This window comes from Sturnira hondurensis, unplaced genomic scaffold, assembly GCF_014824575.4.
Source record: "Sturnira hondurensis isolate 20B ecotype Veracruz unplaced genomic scaffold, ASM1482457v3 Scaffold0012541, whole genome shotgun sequence".
Taxonomy (NCBI): Eukaryota; Metazoa; Chordata; class Mammalia; order Chiroptera; family Phyllostomidae; genus Sturnira; species Sturnira hondurensis.
Genome location: NW_028085172.1, coordinates 1,147,533 through 1,166,132, shown reverse-complemented (window position 1 = coordinate 1,166,132; position 18,600 = coordinate 1,147,533).

Sequence of the window (18,600 nt, the reverse complement as noted above, 5' to 3'; positions counted from 1 at the left end):
TATGATACAAAAATACATTTTTTAAAATAAAGAAACCATATTAAGACCACAAAATTAGGAAATTAAATATTAAATCATAAAATGATATGTCATATACATTTAGAAATAGTTCTAGCTATTTTGAAAGATTGTAAAAAAAACCTGGAAATAATGTATCTATCTAATGCTCAAAAATAATGAAAAATAGTTACTCAAAATATGTATAATGCTTACTATATTTTAAACATAGTTCCTGGTCTTTTCAAGTTACCTGATTCAATTAACACCACTTGGCGTAGGTAGAATTATTTTTCATATCTGACATAAGATAACTTTGAGACAAAAAATTTCATACAGCCAGAAAATGGCAGGGACGAGGTTCTAAACAAGCAGTTTTTGTCCAAAGTGCACCCTATTTAACACTCAGTAATTTAGAGCTTGCAGTATTATTATTATATAATTTCTAACCAACATTTCTTTTTAAAAAAATAATATTTACTCTTCCATTCTGTTTATGGCTAAGCCTGAATGGCAAAATCACTCATTATAGGATTCATCTCTTTCTTAATGTTCTTTAGGTGTCAGTTATCTTTATGTAAGAACAGCATTCTGCCACCTTTTAGAGACTCTGTAAGAACATGTGAGTTGGTAAAAGTCACAACTTTGAACGGGACATGAATTTTTGTTTTTGTAAGGTATAGCTAAAAACAAATTTTCTGGGGAATCACATGCTAAAGCCAAATCATGCAATAATATTACATCTGTAAAGTTTGAAGACAAAGCTATAATTGATAATACATAAATTGAGGCAAGAAATAAGCAATTTATAAAACATATGCAAAAATATTTATAGTAACACTAATCATAATAGGCAAGGCCAGGAGTGGTAAGAATAGCTCAAATGTCTGACTGGATTAATATATTTTATATTTATGGGCAATATATTACAATGAAAATAAATGAACTAACAATCACACTTTACAGCATAGGAATCTCTTGAAAGTAATTTTAAGAAAGAGTGTAGCATATGATTTTATATTTTAAGTTCAAAAGCTTAAAAAACATAGATTTCAGATTGGAGGAAAGTGGTTATTACTTTGGAGGAAATATAGTCTCTGGGAGGCAGAACACGGGGCCTTCTGAAGTACCATTGGGATTCTTGGCCTGGGTTTGATGACCTGATTATGAGCACTGTGTGGACATCACCTGGCTGTACACTCATGATCTGTGTATGTCTCTCTGCATATGTTCTGCTTTCTATGCATTTATATTTATACAAATGGAAGGACAGGAACATAAATAATTCAGAGGAATTATGTTCACCTCTCTGAGCTTTAATTTTCATATCTGTAAAATAAAGGGGTACAATTAATTTCTTTTTTTTACAATTAATTTCTATGTTCCATTTCATGTTTTATATTCTGTGATTACTATGTTTTGCATTAGATCTTAAACTTCAGCTCCTCAGTTAACAGATGATAAGATTCCCACATGTGTTGGGAGAGACCTCAAGAGGCCCCATTCTGGCTTCTTCTCCCTGTTGGTCAGACACACACCACATTTTCCTACAACTTCACAGACAGTCCGTCAGATATCCTGCTGAGTCTATCTTTCAAATCCCTGCAGATTGCCCCCTTTTGCACCATGTGTGTTTCTACTCTCTTATTCTGGGCTCTATCAGCTCTCACCTAGACTGTTAAATAGCAGTTTGCAATCAGGTTTTCTGTCCTCGTTGTTCTTTAATGAAGCAGCCACAGACATTGAAAACAGGAATTACACAGTGTCACTTCTCTCGAAAAATGCTGAAATAATCCCTATATCACTCAAGGCAAAACCAAATGCCTTACACTGTCCTTCAAGGTTCTACAATATCTAGTGTCCAGAAATATCTCTGAATTCCTCTGTCATTACTCTCTCTGGATCATGCCACGTGAACCACACACACCTCCCTGCTGGTCCCAGGGTGGGAAAGCCAAGCTTGCTAATGCATCAAGGCCTGTACACATGGTTTTCTACTACCTAGAATGGTCCTCCCCCAGTATTCACAAAACAAGCTTCTTCTCAACATTTATTTTTTTTAATATAATTTTTATTTAATTCTTGTTCAAGTACAGGTTTCTGTCTTATATTCCCAACCCTGCCCGCCCCCCACCCCATGCTCTTCTCAACATTTAAACCTTTGCTCAAACACTACCTTTTTAAAAAACACTCTCCCTGAACACTCTCTATCAGGGGTATCAAACTCATTTTCACCAGGGGCCACATCGGCCTTGCAGTTATTTTCAAAGGGCCAAAATAACTGTAAGACTGTATAAATGTAACTACTCCTTAACTATTAAGGAGTTGAAATTACATTTGGCTCCGTGAAGACAACTGCAAGGCTAATGTGGCCACTAACGAAAATGAGTTTGACACCCCTGCTCTATATGTTTGCAAACTACCTCACCTGCCAAAAGACCTATCTTTAGTCTTCTGATGGTTTTTCTATTTCTCTCATTAGCAATTTTATTTTCTAATATGGCATATAATTTACTAAGTTATTTTGTATATTACCTCTCTTTTCAGTCACCGATATACCCCATCATCTCAGAAAAATTGATCTTTGGAAAAAGCCTGCTGAAGTGCAAATAAGCCATCCTAAAAATTATGAGAATCTGACTGCATGATTTGTTTTTATACAACTGGAAAAAGTTTGTAGAATAATTACAATGCATTTTCAGAAGACTGGACTTGAACCAGATATAACAAACTAAAGCAATTTAAAGTCATTAAACAACTTTTCACTTGAACATTGATTAAAGTTTTAAGAATTTCAAGTTTCCCTTAAAGGAACAACTTTTTGAATCAAATTAATACAGCAACCTATGAAAAACAAAGATTCTTGTTTTGTTCACTTCAGTGAGTGAACTATTTGAAATATAAATGTAAAAGGGAGAGAGAAAGAGAGACAGAGGAGACAGAAGAAACATCATATGTTAAAATATTAATAAAATATCATGAATCGGAAGAGACAAATGGATCACAACCTACTTACCAAAGCCTACAATAGTGTCTTCCCCAATTTAACCATGCCCCCATTTGGATCTTGAAGATTCAGTAAGGAATCCCCATCAGGTAAGCTACATGCCAGTGCAGCAGAGGTCTCCGAGGTGGAAAGCTTGCATCCTTTCAAAAGGGATTTGGAAACATGTCTCATGTGACCCATTTTGGTAAGATAAAACAAGCATATATAAATAGAGAACTCAAAAGCTTACCCTGAAATATGTATATATATTCTTCTTTTATTAATGAAGTATTTTCTCTGTTATTGATATTTTCAAATTCTTCTATAATAAATATATCTTATTTGTGCCCTGGCTGGTGTAGCTCAGTGCATTGAGCACAGGCCTGTGAACCAGAGGATCGCGGTTTGGTTCCCAGTCAGGGCACATGCCTGGGTTGCAGGCTGGTTCCCTGCAGGCCAACTCCCAGCAGGGGATGCACAAAAGGCAACCATACATTGATGTTTCTCTCCCTCTCTCCTTCCCCTCTAAAGATGCATAAATAAATAAAGTCTTTAAAAATAAATAAATAAATCTCGAACTTCTTTGAAAAAAAAAGAAATATATCTTATTTGTATAAGAAAACAAATTGCTTTAAGGTAAGACAGAATGGGAAAAATGATGAGTTAAATTAAAGTTCAATGCTGTATTATTAACCTGCAGCCAAGAAAATCTGGTATTGGGAAAATTGGACCAGTACATGCAAAAAAATAAAAGAAAAATAGATCACCAAATTACACCGTACACAAAAATAAACTCAAAATAATAAAAGACATAAATGTAAGTCATGACACCATAAAAAACCTAGAAGAGTGGGGAGCACTGGGTGCGGGGTGGACTGGGATGGGAGTAAAGGACAGAAAACTATAATTGAACAATAATTAAATTTAAAAAGCTAGAAGAAAACATTGACAGTAAAATATCAAATAGTCTACATGAAATATTTTTGCCAGTATATTTCTTAAGGCAATGGAAACAAAGTGAACAATGAACAAGTGGGACTACATCAAATTAAAAAAACTTCTGTACAGCCAAAGAAACCATCAGCAGGACAAACAGGGAACTGACTATATGGGAGAACATTTTCACGAGTGATACATCTGACAAGGGTTTAATCTCTAAAATACGCAAAGAACTAATATAACTCAAGGTCAAGAAGAAGAACAACCCAATTAAGAAATGGGCAAAAGACTTGAATAGACACTTCTCCAAAGAAGACATATAGAGGGCCTGTAGACTTATGAAAAAATATTCAACATCACTAATCATCAGAGAAATGCAAACTAAAACCTCAAGGAGATATCACCTTACATCTGTCATAATGGCTACCACCAATAAATAAAAAAAAATAACAAATGTTGGTGTGGTTGTGAAGAAAAGGGAACCCCATTGCACTGTTGGTGGGAATGCAACCACTTTGGAAAATGATATGGAGTATTCTTAACAAATGAAAAATGGATCTCACTTTTAACCTATCAATTCCCTTCTAGGAATATATCCTAAAGATCTCAAAACAGCAATATAAAAATATATATGCAAATATATATATAATACTATGTTTATAGTAGCACTATTTAAAAGAGTCCATTTTTCATACAGAGGATCCTGAGACACATGAAGAGATGCTCAATATCGCTTGCTATCAGATGCAAACTAAAACCACAATGATCTCCCACTTTACACCAGTGAGAATGGCTATCATAAACAAAGCAATAAACAACAAATGTTGGAGAGGGTGTGGGGAAAAGGGGACTCTGGTCCACTGGTGGGATTGCAGACTGGTACAACCATTATGGAAAACAGTATGGAATTTTCTCAGAAAACTAAAATTGGACTTGCCTTTTGACCCAGCAATTCCACTGCTAGGATTGTATCCTAAGAACCCTAAAACACCAACCCCAAAGAACATATGCACCCCAATGTTCATAGCAGCACAATTTACAATAGCCAAGAGTTGGAAGCAACCTAGGTGCCTGCCAGTAAATGAATGGATCAAAAACCTATGGTACATATACACAATGGAATTTTACGCTGCAGAAAGAAAGAAGGAGCTCCTACCTTTTGCAACATCATGGATGGAACTGGAAAGCATTATGATGAGTGAAATAAGCCAGGTGTTGAAAGACAAATACCATATGATCTCACCTTTAACAGGAAGCTAAACAACAAAACAAACAAGCAAGCAAAATATAACCAAAGACACTGAAATAGAGAACAGGCTGACAGTGACCAGAGGGGAGAGGGAGGGAATTTCAGGGGAAATAGGGGAGGGATTTAGAGGAACATATATAAAGGATACATGGACAACAACTGAGAAGGGTGGAAATGGGAGGGAGGGGGGAGCATGGGGGTGGGATGGGATGGGAGTAATAGACAGAAAACTGTACTTGAAAAATAATTAAATAAAAATGGGAAAAAAAAAACAGTAACCTAATCAACAAAATGAACAAGCAAGTGAAGTATAGCCAAAGACATTGAAATTGAGAAAAGGCTGACAGTGACCAGAAAGGAGAGAGGAGAGGATAATGGGGGAAGAAGGTAAAGGGTTTACAGAAACAGTTATAAAGGACACATGGACAACATCAAGAGGGGTAGAAATACAGAAGGGAGGTGGGGAGGGCTGGAGTGGTGGAGAAGGGTCAGGGGGAAGGCAGAACTGTACTTGAACAATGATAAAAAAGAAATAACAGACAAATAAAATAGTATTGATATGAAAAAAATAATAAAAAAGTCCATTTTTGGAAACATCCTAGATGCCCATCATTACTTAAGTGATTACAAATATCTGTTGTACATTTACACAATGGAATATTATGCAACAGTAAAAAAGAAGAAACTGTTCCATTTACAATAGTATTGACGGACCTCCTAAGTGAATTAAGCCAGTCAGTGAAAGAAAAACACAACATGATCTCATTTATATGTGGAATCTAATGAACACAATAAACTAATGAATAAAACAATAACAGAAGCAAAGATACATAAAACTGATTTCTGCTGGAAAGAAGAGGGGATTTAAATGCTGAAGGGATTAACCAACAAACATTTATGCACAACCCATGGACACAGACAATAATATGGGCATTGGGTTGGGAGTGAGTGGGGCTGGGTGGATGTCAGGAAAGGGAGAAAAAGCAAAAACAACTGTATCAGCATAAACAATAAAAAATAAAACTAAAAAAAATCTGGGGATGTGTGTGAAGCTCATTATTACTCACCCTTTGTTTGAGATGCAGACTCTTCCTTTGATTCCTCTAACCTCAGTGATTTAAAAATAACTTCATTGTAACTATAATTTTTGTTTAAATAGAGCTCTAAAAATATTTAATGTGTCCAGAAGTCATTCCAGAAAATAAAGAAAAAACAGAGATAAAGATAATTTTAAACAAAGAAGAAAATGCATTTTATAAGGAGTCTTATAAAAAAATAAAAAGACAGAATGACAGACTTACCCCTTTTTATCCTGGGGCCAAAATCTTTGGGTAACCATTTTAGGGAGATATCAGTATAGAGCAAGTATATATTTTCTACTAATTGGAAATATCTAATAATATTTTGATCTGGCTCCAAATGCAAAGTACTACTTGCTTCTAGATTCTTCAGGTTTAGAAAAGGTGGCCACTGGTCACAATCTCTGCTGCCTCCAGAGAGAAGTTATCCAAGCCTTTCTAATGTTATTGACAATTCTGAAAAGAATTTGATAACAAAGGTTAGTTGGTGCTGGCCAAAAATACCCACTTCTGTGCTTCTTAAGAGCTTGAGGTGTACTAACTATATAATTATATTAAAAAAGTATTTTACTATTATGTGATGTTATGTATTGTCTGTTCAATTTTTATGTATGTATTATATGTATCTGTATATATATATATATATATATATATGTATGTATATATATACATATATATATATATATAGATAGATATACTCACCATCTACACTAGTAAAATAAATAAAAGTTTTCAAACTGTGATATTCAAATTAGAGTGTCATATGAGTAGAAGGTTGAAGCATAACATGTTCTTTGCTAACTCCTCCTCTAACACTAAAATAACTTTTGTCTATGGTATTACTTTTCTGTCCCTTGTGACCTCCTTCCCCCTTCCTTCCTTCCTTCCTTCCTTCCTTCCTTTCTTCCTTCCTTCCTTCCTTCCTTCCTTCCTTCCTTCCTTCCTTCCTTCCTTACCTCACTACCAAAATATGCTATTTGAAACCCCATACTACTATAATACAATGTATTATTTTCAAGAATGCTAACAGTCTAATATAACCTCTTGTCAAGTTGGCCACAAAGATGGAAGGTAGAAATGAATTTTTAAAAAGTTAGAGCCCATATATTTTCTAACTTCCCTATTTCTAAAAAAAGAAAAAAAAAGAAGTGACTTCCAAGTTGTATTCTTTTCTCACTATGTGTAGCTTTAAATTATGTCAGTATGGAAACTTTGCACCTTGGATATCTGGAGAACCTACCAAGCACTGATCCTCTTAAGCCAGTAAAAGTGAGTAAGACTCCTCTCTCTTTTCAAGGCAAATGATTCAAGAGTTTTATTTTTTTTCAAATTGACTTTTAGGTTGTCTTGAGATGTAGTTAGTAAGTACTAAGTACACTGGAGTTTGAAATTTATGTCTGTCCTCTGGCTGTGCTGCTCTGACAATTGCTTTACTGTACTGAGCCCCAGACTCAGCAATACACTGGAAACAGTTCTTCATTCTTTGAGGCTTTGATCTTTGTAAAGTGTAAAAAAAGGAACAGCATAGTGCCTGGAAATAGGATGTTTGCTATAAATACTAGGTAGCTATTAAGAAGTAACAAAATTTGGTCTCATTTATGCAAGATACTCTATTTTAAGTCTTACTATAGCTAATAAACTATGAGCAGGGAAAACAGATAAAAACTCCATGTATATGACTAAAATATTCACTAATAATCAGCATAATAGTAGAGAATGCTTACGTTCAGCAGGGTCTCACAGCCATCAACATTTTATGTGAACACCAAAGTGCATAAATGCTCCCCCAAGCCATGAAAACCCCACACTGGTGTGTTACAAATCAGTAGTAAAATCGGGCAAAAAGGACAAATACATGTAAACATGCACAAAATGATTCTTAGCTTCAATTTATTTTAAAGTAGAGATCATGTTGGATGACCTAATTTTTTGAGATCTAAATAAAATCAAGTGGACCAATTCTAAGTCTGTAGAAGTCTAAATTTCCTCCAGAAATTTTAGAAAACTAATTGGTATCATGTTATGGTTTCCTGAGCCTCAAGTTATCTACTTTTTCCTAATTAATTATGTTTATATCTTGTTCATTCATAAGTGCTATTTCTTTCCTACACCACCTTACTCCTGGCAGACCACTGGAGCTTCTACATGTAAGATATGATAAAACAAAAACAGAAAAGCCTCCTCAGTACAGCACATGTAAGTGGAATAAAACTGTTTTGGAATTGTGGTGGGATGGTGTAGAGAAGGAAACAGAAGTCCTACAAAATCCTTCAAGTTGAATGTAAAACACTCCCTTACGTAAAATTTCCTTAGACCAGCCTTGTGCGTGGCCTTTCCCTGTTTGCTTCTCTCTAAGGGGTGCCCCAACTTTAAGTTTCCACCTTTCTCACCACTGACCAGAAGCTTTTATCTTGCCCCTCTTCTCTGGCCTTTCCCCCTCTCATGATTAAGAGAAGCCAAGTCTGCCAGTGTTGTGAACAGAGCCCTTCAGCTTGTCCTATTCTCATTTGTTTCCTTCCAAACAAATTATCATGGTATTTCCCCAAACATAACCATTTACTCTCCTAAGAAAATTGTATTTCCTGCAGATAAAGTAAGTTTTCAAAATTTTATATCCACGTATTTATACTCTGTTGTCTCTGGCAGAACCAAGGTTTACTAGCTTCCAAGATGATTGATTAAAACACTAAAGTGAATAAAGAATATGAAGTAAATCTGGCTCTAGTGTCTGATCTGTGACATTAGATCTGCAGCTGTTGTACCTAATGTAAATATTATTTTAAAAATTCATGTGTTCAGCCCTGGCTGGTGTGTTTCAGTGGATTCATTGCTGTCCTTCAAACCAAGGGGTCACCAGTTTGATTCCCAGTCAGGGCATATGCCTGGGTTGCAGGCCAGGTCCCCAGTTGGGGGTGCACAAGAGGCAACTACACATTAATGTTTTTCTCCCTCTTTCCTTCCCTTCCCTTCCCTTCTTTCTAAAAATAAATAAATAAAATTTGAAAATTATTTTTTAAAAATTCATGTGCGTATTTGCAAATATTTATTAAATGACTATTATGTAAAGTACTATATTAAGCCTATAAAGAGAAATCAGACAAGTTCCCTATTCTCACATAGAGCTTTCATTCTAGTGGGGAAGTCAGACATCACAATTATTATAGAATTACCATTCTCTTTTACTGCTTTAAGAAGAAGGAAAACAAAGTGTGTTCCATATATAAATATACTTGAAGAAATTAATCTGGACTGAAGTGAGAGGCATTCTCCCTAATAACAGGGTGTTGAATCTGGGGCCTCACCATTAGCAAGGTGGATGAATTCAGAGGAAGATTAGGCAGCTGGTGGAGCAAAGTGTTCTTGGCAGAGAAAGCCTCCACAAAGATCTAGGGCAGAGAAGGAGTTCTCCTCAGAAGACCAGTGAGAGAGGGAGAAGTTATCATGATGGTTATATTGAGCTGAGGGCCAGAATGGCAGAGAAGAGTCTAAATATGGAGACAAAAGCTGATTATGTGGAGCCTTGTGGGTCACATTAGAGCCTTCACGCTTGACTTAAGAGCCACTGGTAAGTCACTGAAAAGATTTCATACCTCATTTGCTTAATGAGAAATTTTGGTATATTTCTCTTCCTAAATATGATTATCAAGATATTGAGTGAATCTGAAATGTGGGGCACATTGAAAGAAATTATGTTTAACTTTAAGAAGCACTGAAAGAGTGCTTCAAATATTTTAATCCTGTCAGTTGTAAGAGGAACTGTTGTGGAACTCGTTTAGGCCTGACTTTTGTCCTCCCTCCGCATTCATTCTCCTTTCCAGAATGTATCTTTATTTTTGTTCAGAGAATTCATCCTATCTAATAAGCAACCATGTAATTTTAGGTGGAGAAACAGCTTCAGGAGTAGAATGTGAGAGACTGCTGGTGTGCATATTCCATATTACTCTGTCATCATAATTAAAGAAAGATAACCAATAAAGCTTGAGAAGTTAATTAGAGATTTCAGAGATAGAAACCATTGCCTTTCTGTAAGATTGGAAATAATTATCTTTACTTTTTTAGAGCTAATTGGATTTGTGATTCCTTCCCTTCCTTCTTTCTTTCCTTCTTTTCTCTCCCTCCTCTTCATTCATCTTCCCCTTGTCTTTCTCTCTGATATTAGCGATGATAAAGCCCGTAACTGAAAATTGAGCCTCACAGGTATAACTAGAACCAATGAGAAGAAATTAAACAGCAAGTAAAATGGCTCTATATCAAACTAAAAGAATAGAAAGAGAGAATGAGTGAGTGAGAGCAAGAAAGACAAGAGTGAGAGAGACAGACAGACAGCTGGAGAGAGAGCTTTAAGTTCCTGCACATCAAACTGCTTTCAATTTTCTGAGTACTTATTCACATTTTCATATATCCAATAATGTTATTTGCTCTGCTTATAACTTTCTTTATTTTCCAATAACATCTGATTAATTTCTAGTCTTCCCTCAAGACTGCTATGGACCTTCTCTTCTGGAAATCATCACCAAACCTTCATGTTTCTGGGATGGACAGAGAGTCCCTTCACTCATAGATCCTGCTCTGATCATTTTTGTATTTCCATCACCCAGATGACTATCTCACTGTTTCTATTTTCCATGAGTGAAGAAAATGTAATAAAGTTGACATAAAATAGAATGATTAGTATAGTAATGCTGGAGGTATTCAAACAGGTTAGACTATTGCTAAAACTCATTCTTGCAAGTCCAAGATGAGATAAGCAAAGTAGAAAAAAATGGAAGGTTTTATAGAAGTTGAAATTAATATATCATCCAGGTTGTTTCATATTTTCCAATACATCATTACACAATATTTGGGGAAATTTAAGCAGTGAGTGTCCTTTACCACATATAGTTTGATATTTAGTTTGGGATAATGCAGTAAAAAAAAAAAATCCTCATGTGATAACAAATATAATGACCTATGAGACTTTCTTGTTTTATTGTGAAGAGAAAATAAGAAATAGAAAAATCTACTTTTAATATTTAAAATATTATGGAATGTATATGGCTTTCTTTATGTCCTCCTATCTATTCCATCTATTACCCAACCCTTGACAAATGATGCTCATGCTTCCTGAGTCCACCGTTCAAGGGGACACCCCAGTTTGACTCTAGTACAACCTCATCTAAGGGAGAGGAAGCCAGTATAGGTGGCCCTCATACTTCAGTGCTTGGGCTGTGGGAGCCATATGGGTGAAGCTGGAGTCTGTCCTCAGCTCTACAAGTGAGCACTTCCTGCCAGTGTGGGAGGAAGCTTACATGCAGCTCTTGGTTTAGGAATGACAAAATATAGGAACCATTTTCATTTGCTGTTTTCCTTTCATCCATTTTGTCCTTCTTATTCCTTCTTACTAACTTTGACTTTTTTTTGCTTCATATTTCCCATTTGGCTTTTGAATATTTGGGATAAAATATGTTTGCATCTCATTGTCTGTGGATGAATGTGTGTGTCCCTGATCCAAGATTGATGCAGTTCTAATAGACAAAAAGAAAAATAAGCTATGCTATGTACTTATTTTATCATTAAACTCACTGCATTTAGTATATCATGTACTTTATTTCCTTTATATTAAAATTTGCACAGGCCTAATGAGCTACAATATCACCACTGTGCAAAGATGACAGTGTTGAATTTTATAAAATTGCTTTAAAATATCAGTTGTGCCAAATATCAAAGTTAGCTGCCTAACTTTGTGTTGAGAGTTACATATCTAGCCAAGTCTGCACCCCCAAGTCAAGGACAATCCAGCCACCCTCACAGGTAGGCATGGGAAGTTCTGGGTAAAAGGTAGACGTTTCTTTTTATTTCTCCATAAACTGCTTCCAGTGAAAACTCCTGCCGATGTATAAACATGTTGTTCATCCCATGAATAAAATTTCATGTTGTTAATGGCACTCGTATAGTCTTGCAATTGGGGAAGCTAAGGTTGAAATTTTGTCTCCAATACTGAGTAGCTATTAAATTTTGGTTAATTAAATTAACCTATTTTATCCAATGTTTTCCAAACTGTAGGTCACAAACCTGTTACCATATTTTGTTCTGTATAATGCTTACTTTATTTGGCCAAACTTTTGAGGGAAAAATAAAGATGTACATTACACATGGGTAGTATTAATTCCATATCTATATAAATGTCTTAAATTATTTTTATGTTTATGCATTAAAAGTATAACTCTAAAAGCAATAACACTATCTGTATGCATAATATTACCCTGGAATAAAATAATCAGTTTTGTTTCTAAATATAAATAAACAAACAAACAAATACATAAATAATTGGATTAAAAGTTAAAATAAAATATATTTTCCCCGAAAGTTTGGGAAAAAAACTTGGGTGCGCATTATACACAGGAGCACATTATACATGGCAAAATATGGTAATGGCTGTAAAATCAACGTTATGTTTACAACTTATGCAATAGGGTAGAATGTATCAGAGTTCAGTATATGTTTTAAGAATTAAACTACTTTTTTAACCAACACTCATTTATATATGTGTATACTCATATCTGTACTTGTTTCTCTTTTTTCTCGTGCATTTCTTCTAATTTTTTATCAATGGTACCTTGTGTTTTATACTCGCTAAGCTATGTTTATAACCATCTATTTTAAGTTTATTGTAAAATTAGTTTAAAAAATTCTAAAATCACTACAATTTTGCTCACCTCCTCCATGTTTATGTTTTTGTCATTATTTTTTAACTTTTTTGTATGTTCTTTTTCATGTATTTCTTAATTTATTATTAAAACTACATCTAATTTTCTCACTTTTGCCTTTTAACAATTGTACTATCAGTAGGTTTACAGTTGGTTGATCCAGTGCTTATATTTTTTGCATTTGACATTAAAAATATTCTATTATATATTTTCTTATTCATATTTTAAATATTTTTCTACTTAAAGAAGTCCCTTAATATTTCTGGTGATAATGGCTTTCAACTGATGAAGATTTTTAGCTTTCTCTTGTACAGAAAATACTTTATCTCTTCTTCAATTCTAAATAATAGTATTGCTATGTAGAGTAATCTTGGTTTCAGGTCCTTGTGTTTTATCACTTTGAATGTTTCATGCCATTGCCTTCTGGCCTTTAAGTTTCTATTGAAAATCAACAGATAATTTCATGACAGCTTCCTGTACACAATTGACTACTTTTCTCTTGCTACTTTTAAGTTTTTATCTTTATCCTTAACCTTTGGTATTTTAATCATGATTTGTCTTGGGTCTCTCTGGGTTCATCTTATTTGGAATTTCTGTTTTTCCTGGACTTTTTATTTAATTCATTCACTAGGTTTAGGGAGTTTTCAGTCATTATTTCTTCAAATTGATTTTCATTACCTTGATCTCTCTCTTCTTCACTATGATGTGAAAGATACTACATCTAATGTTTCCTAGATGCCCATTAAATTTTCCTAATTTCTAATACTATTTTTTTCTTTTTGCTGTTTCAAATGGCTTCTTTATTTGCAACCTTGTCTTCCAGATTGCTGGTGCAATCCTGTGATTCATATCATGTGCCTCTGATTCTCTCTAATGTATTCTTCATTTCATTTATTGTATTCTTCATTTCCCACTGGTTCGTTTTTATATTTTCTATATATTTGTATAAGTCTTCATTGACTTTATTTAGTCTTCCCTATGTGTACTGAACATTTGTTTTACCAGTATTTTGAACTCTGTATTATGTACATTGATTTTATTTATTTAATTCAAGGTTATTTTCTCCTGGAGTTTTGTCCTGTTCTTTCATTTGGTGTGAGGGCGACTTTGCCCGCAAGTCCCCCCGTCTGCCACAGATGAAAGTAACGCTGCTCAGACATGATCTGCTTAGGGAGGAGAGGTGGCCAATCTCTCAGAGGAGAAGGGCAGAAGCCTCTTCCTCAGTGGCTTTTATTGGGTTGTAATACACAGGAATACAGGCGACAAGGATCAAACAGTAGATAACATTTCAAAGAAATCTGAGGGCTTAATCTAAATCAGTGTCTCTCAGGTAAGGGGGTTGCAGAAACTTTGGGAGACATACTCATTTACTGCTCAGACCCTTACCATGTGAATGAAAGTACTCTTAGCAAAGCAGGGCTTGACAGGACTTTTAGGAATTATTTCTTATGCCTGATCACCCTGGAACCTGCTTTCGATGGCAAAGGGCTGCACCACCTCCCCAATCATGGGTTTTCAGGCTTAAGTGAATTAGAGCCAGGAAGCACTTCTCTCAGAGGACATGGGGACTCAGGCTATGTCAGACTAGCTAGGGGGTGAGAGTCCATTACTCCCTCTTTGTTGCAGCCCCCTGAGTTCTTCCATAATGGCCTCCCAAGTGATTGTGCCTGGCTCAGGTTGTCCCTCCTTGAGGGGTCTTTCCTGTCATGGACTATCCCATTGTGCATTGGGGCCAGGGGGATGAAGCAGAAGCAGCATTTGCTACCAGAGATAAGCTTTGTCTCCTTAGTAGCTCATATTCCAGAGGTTGCTTACTCAGTATTAGCTATGGGGGGGGGGGCAGTTACAACTCCTGAAATCAGACAGAGCAGTTCCCAACAATTTGGGACATTTTCTTTTCTCCTCTCATTGGTTGACTTCCAATATTATTTCATGTATCAAGTAGAACTACTATGTCTTTTACAGAGTGACTTGTCCTCACAGAGTGACTTGTAGTAGCAGTTGTCCTATGAGGCCCAGTGATTCAGTCTACCTGTTTAATTGAGCCAGTTGCTTCAAGGGTGTCATTTGTGTGGGTTATGCATATGTTCCTATTGTCATTGAGCTATGATTGTCAATGGCACATCAATAAATAGAATTGACTCCGGGCTGACTGGCTTTGAGGGTTAGCTGTTGCTAAAGCAGACAAGCTACTGGGCAAGTGTTCACCCCACAAAATGGGTGTTACTTGCTTAATCCATTCTTCAGGTGTGTCATTTGTGGAGCTTGTTTGGTGGTGCTGTGGTATAGTCTGAAGCTGGATACTGGGGGTTTGTTCTGGAAGATCTTGGGAGGATTTCTGGTGCAGACCATGGTTAGCTAAAATGTGTGTGCAGCTTTGGGTTTCATGGTGGAAGCAACAAAGAAATTTGTGATTGGTTGTCACTTGACTAGACTTGGAGGCACTTGAGAGAGGCTACACTACTGAGCAAGGCTGGCTGCCACCAGTTCTGAGCTTGGAATTGTTTGCTGGGAACCAAAATGTGAGCTAATATCAACTGCCTCTTGTGTTAGTTTGTTGCAGCTTAGTTAAATCTACATTTTGGGCCAAGAATGGCTGCAGCTTATGTTATGATGGGACAACCTAATAGGTCTTACAATGCTCAAAAAGTTCAGGTCTTATACAATGCTTATACAAGTTCCTTATACAATAAGTCTTATGCAATGCTTACAAAGTTCAGACTGGTCACTGTTAGGGATGGACTTATGGCTGTTTACAAAAGGTATAGGGTGTACAAAGGCCAGCATCTGATTGTTTGGAGTTAGTGGAACATTGAGGGATTTTTAGGAGTGTCTGAAGTATAGGTTGATATAAGCCAGTTGTATGGAAAAATTGCTAGAAGCAGCTTAGGCTGAGCACATGAGTATGGTGGGGCAGAGTCTTGGAGAACCACCAGGGTAGTGTGAACAGTGTAAGGCAGGTTAGTGGAAAATTCAGATTTAATGCCTGCTTTCATTTACTGCATGGGTGGAGGGAGGGCTCAAACCATATCACCTGCTAATAACTATCCCCAAAGAGAGCCTTCTTGACCCCTCCACCCTTCAGTTCTCACCATAAATCCAATCAATTCAGTTTCTACCCATTTGTCTCTGGCATTCTTTGAGTTGTCACCCCAACACTGAAGACCAGAGTAAGTGAGTCTGTGAACAAGTGAGTCCATGCACAGCTTCTCAAGAAGAATACCTGAAAGTACATTTCTCTCACTTGGATGCAAGCCTCACTGTGTTTCACTGCCAAACATGGGTGCTTTTTTTGACACCGTTGTCCAGCCAGGGGAGCTGAGAGTGTGGCTGGGACCCCTTGCTCTTCAGGGAGTTACCTCAACAGTTGCAATATTCCTCCTCATTCTTAATTTCCCTCGTAGATGTGGGACCTGCCCACTCTGCATCTACACCCCTTCTACCAGTCTCCAAATGGCTTCTTTATAGCTATAAGATTTTTGTTCAGCTAGACTTCAGGTGTTTTTCAACTGTTGTTGTTCTACAATTTATTTGTAATTTTGGTGTGGTTTTGGGAGGAGCTGATCAATCATAATGTTCAACTACTCTACCACCTTAATAGAAAATCAAGAAATTAACTTATAGTACTTTTCAGTAATATGTACTTACCAGATCACAGACTAATTAAAATATCAGAGTTTGGTGTTAGCATTATCCCACTTCATACTGTAGGTATTCAACCTTTTGCTTGTTAAAATTTATATATTTTTAAAAAGACATCCTGCATCAGTAGTATACCATATAGTCTCAGAGCAAATAACACAGAAAGAAGGAGTTGACTGAAATACTTATTGTGCTTCTTTTAGTCTTGCTAAAAGAAATGTATACATATGCTTTTCAGTGTGTTTTTGTGCATACATGCACATGATTACAAGTATGTTAGTATATGTGTAATTTTTGGATGCCTCATTTTGAAGTCAGTATGACTCTTCATCAGTATTCTAGTTATTCTCATTCTAGAGGTATTGTTGTGTTGTCTAACAGTTATTTAAGGCAGTATTCTTGTCACTGCCTTAAAGTGGAGCATGACTTGATTGGGCCAGTGAAATGTAAGCTGACTCAATATTTGTAATTTATCTTGGCATTGAAATATTTATTATATCCATTTTTTTATTTTTGAGGCAACCAGTTCAAGATGGTGGAGGTCTCAAGTGAGGCAATTTTAGATTAGACACCCCATATGCCAAGTAGACACAGATGAGTGGGAAATAATATTTTTTGCCTTAATTCACTGAAATTTGGAGCTAATTGTTATTGAAGCATAACTTTACCTCTCCTGATTGTCACACACAGCAAAGTGGTTAAGAGGATACATTGTAATGGCTGATTGCCTAAGTTATAATTATGAATCTTCTACCAAGAACTGTATGATGTTAACCTATATGTGTTGTATGTGCTAAGATTTTCATATCTGATGAATGCTGATAAAGATAAGATCTGCCTATTAGGATTGTTTGGTTATTGTGAACATTGGGTTAGTATAAGTAAAATACTTACAGCAATTCCTAGTTCATCACATCCATTCAAACACTTATTTTCCTATTAAAATTACTATAGATTTAAATGAAATACATTCTTCTTCAAGGCATAAATTAATTTCTTGTTTAGTTTTTAAAAAACATTTGTTTACTTCTCTAAAGAATTTTACTTGACTCTTTAATATTTTTTGAAATGTTCAGTACATCAGGAGTGTTTATACAGGGTCCTGCACAAATAATACTCTTTTTTATTATAAAATATTTTATTGCAAATTATAAGCATATAATTCTGTAGCATAAAAATACCACACTCAAGCACACCATATGACATTTGAAGTGAAATGTTCAAGTTAAAAATAAATTATTGCACCCTTCTCATTATCCTATCAACTACACTCAAGTAGGCATTACTTTTACCAGACCTTGTATATTATATTTCATTCAACTTTTCCTGACATCTTGGGAGTAAGATAATTGTGTATTCCTTAACAAAATTTATGTTTATTCAACATGAGGCCACACAGTCAGTTTTCTCTGATCTTGTAGCCCATGTGATCTCTATCACATTGCATGTCTAGAATAGACTGAAACTGTGAGATTTACATGATTTTTATAGCAATTGTGAGAACAATTATGCTCTTAACTGAAATCATCATTTAATTCAATTGAACAGTAGTAAGTAGAAAATTATAACTTAGTAGAAAAAATTAAGCTTGATACAAATGGATGTGAATGGTTATAGGATCTTCCACTCAGGTACCCTCATTCTGTAGTTATTAAATTTTAATTTGATCCTCCATGTGGCTTCTGTTTCAGGAGAAAATAACTAACTAGTCAACCTGTGTCTTTTGTGGGAATCTTCGCCATTGATTATTGTGAGATTAATGCCTAAAGCTGACCTATCTACCTCAAAGTTAAGTCTGTTTTCCGGGGCCTGATTTCTTTCTTTTTTTTTTTAATATTTTATTCACTTATCTTTAGAGGGGAAGGGAAGGAGAGAGGGAGAGAAATATCAATGTACGGTTGCCTGTCGTGCGTCCCCCACTGGGAACTGGCCTGCAACCCAGTCATGTGCCCTGACTGGGAATTGAACCACGATCATGTGGTTCGCAGGCCCGCGCTCAATCCACTGAGCTACACCAGCCAG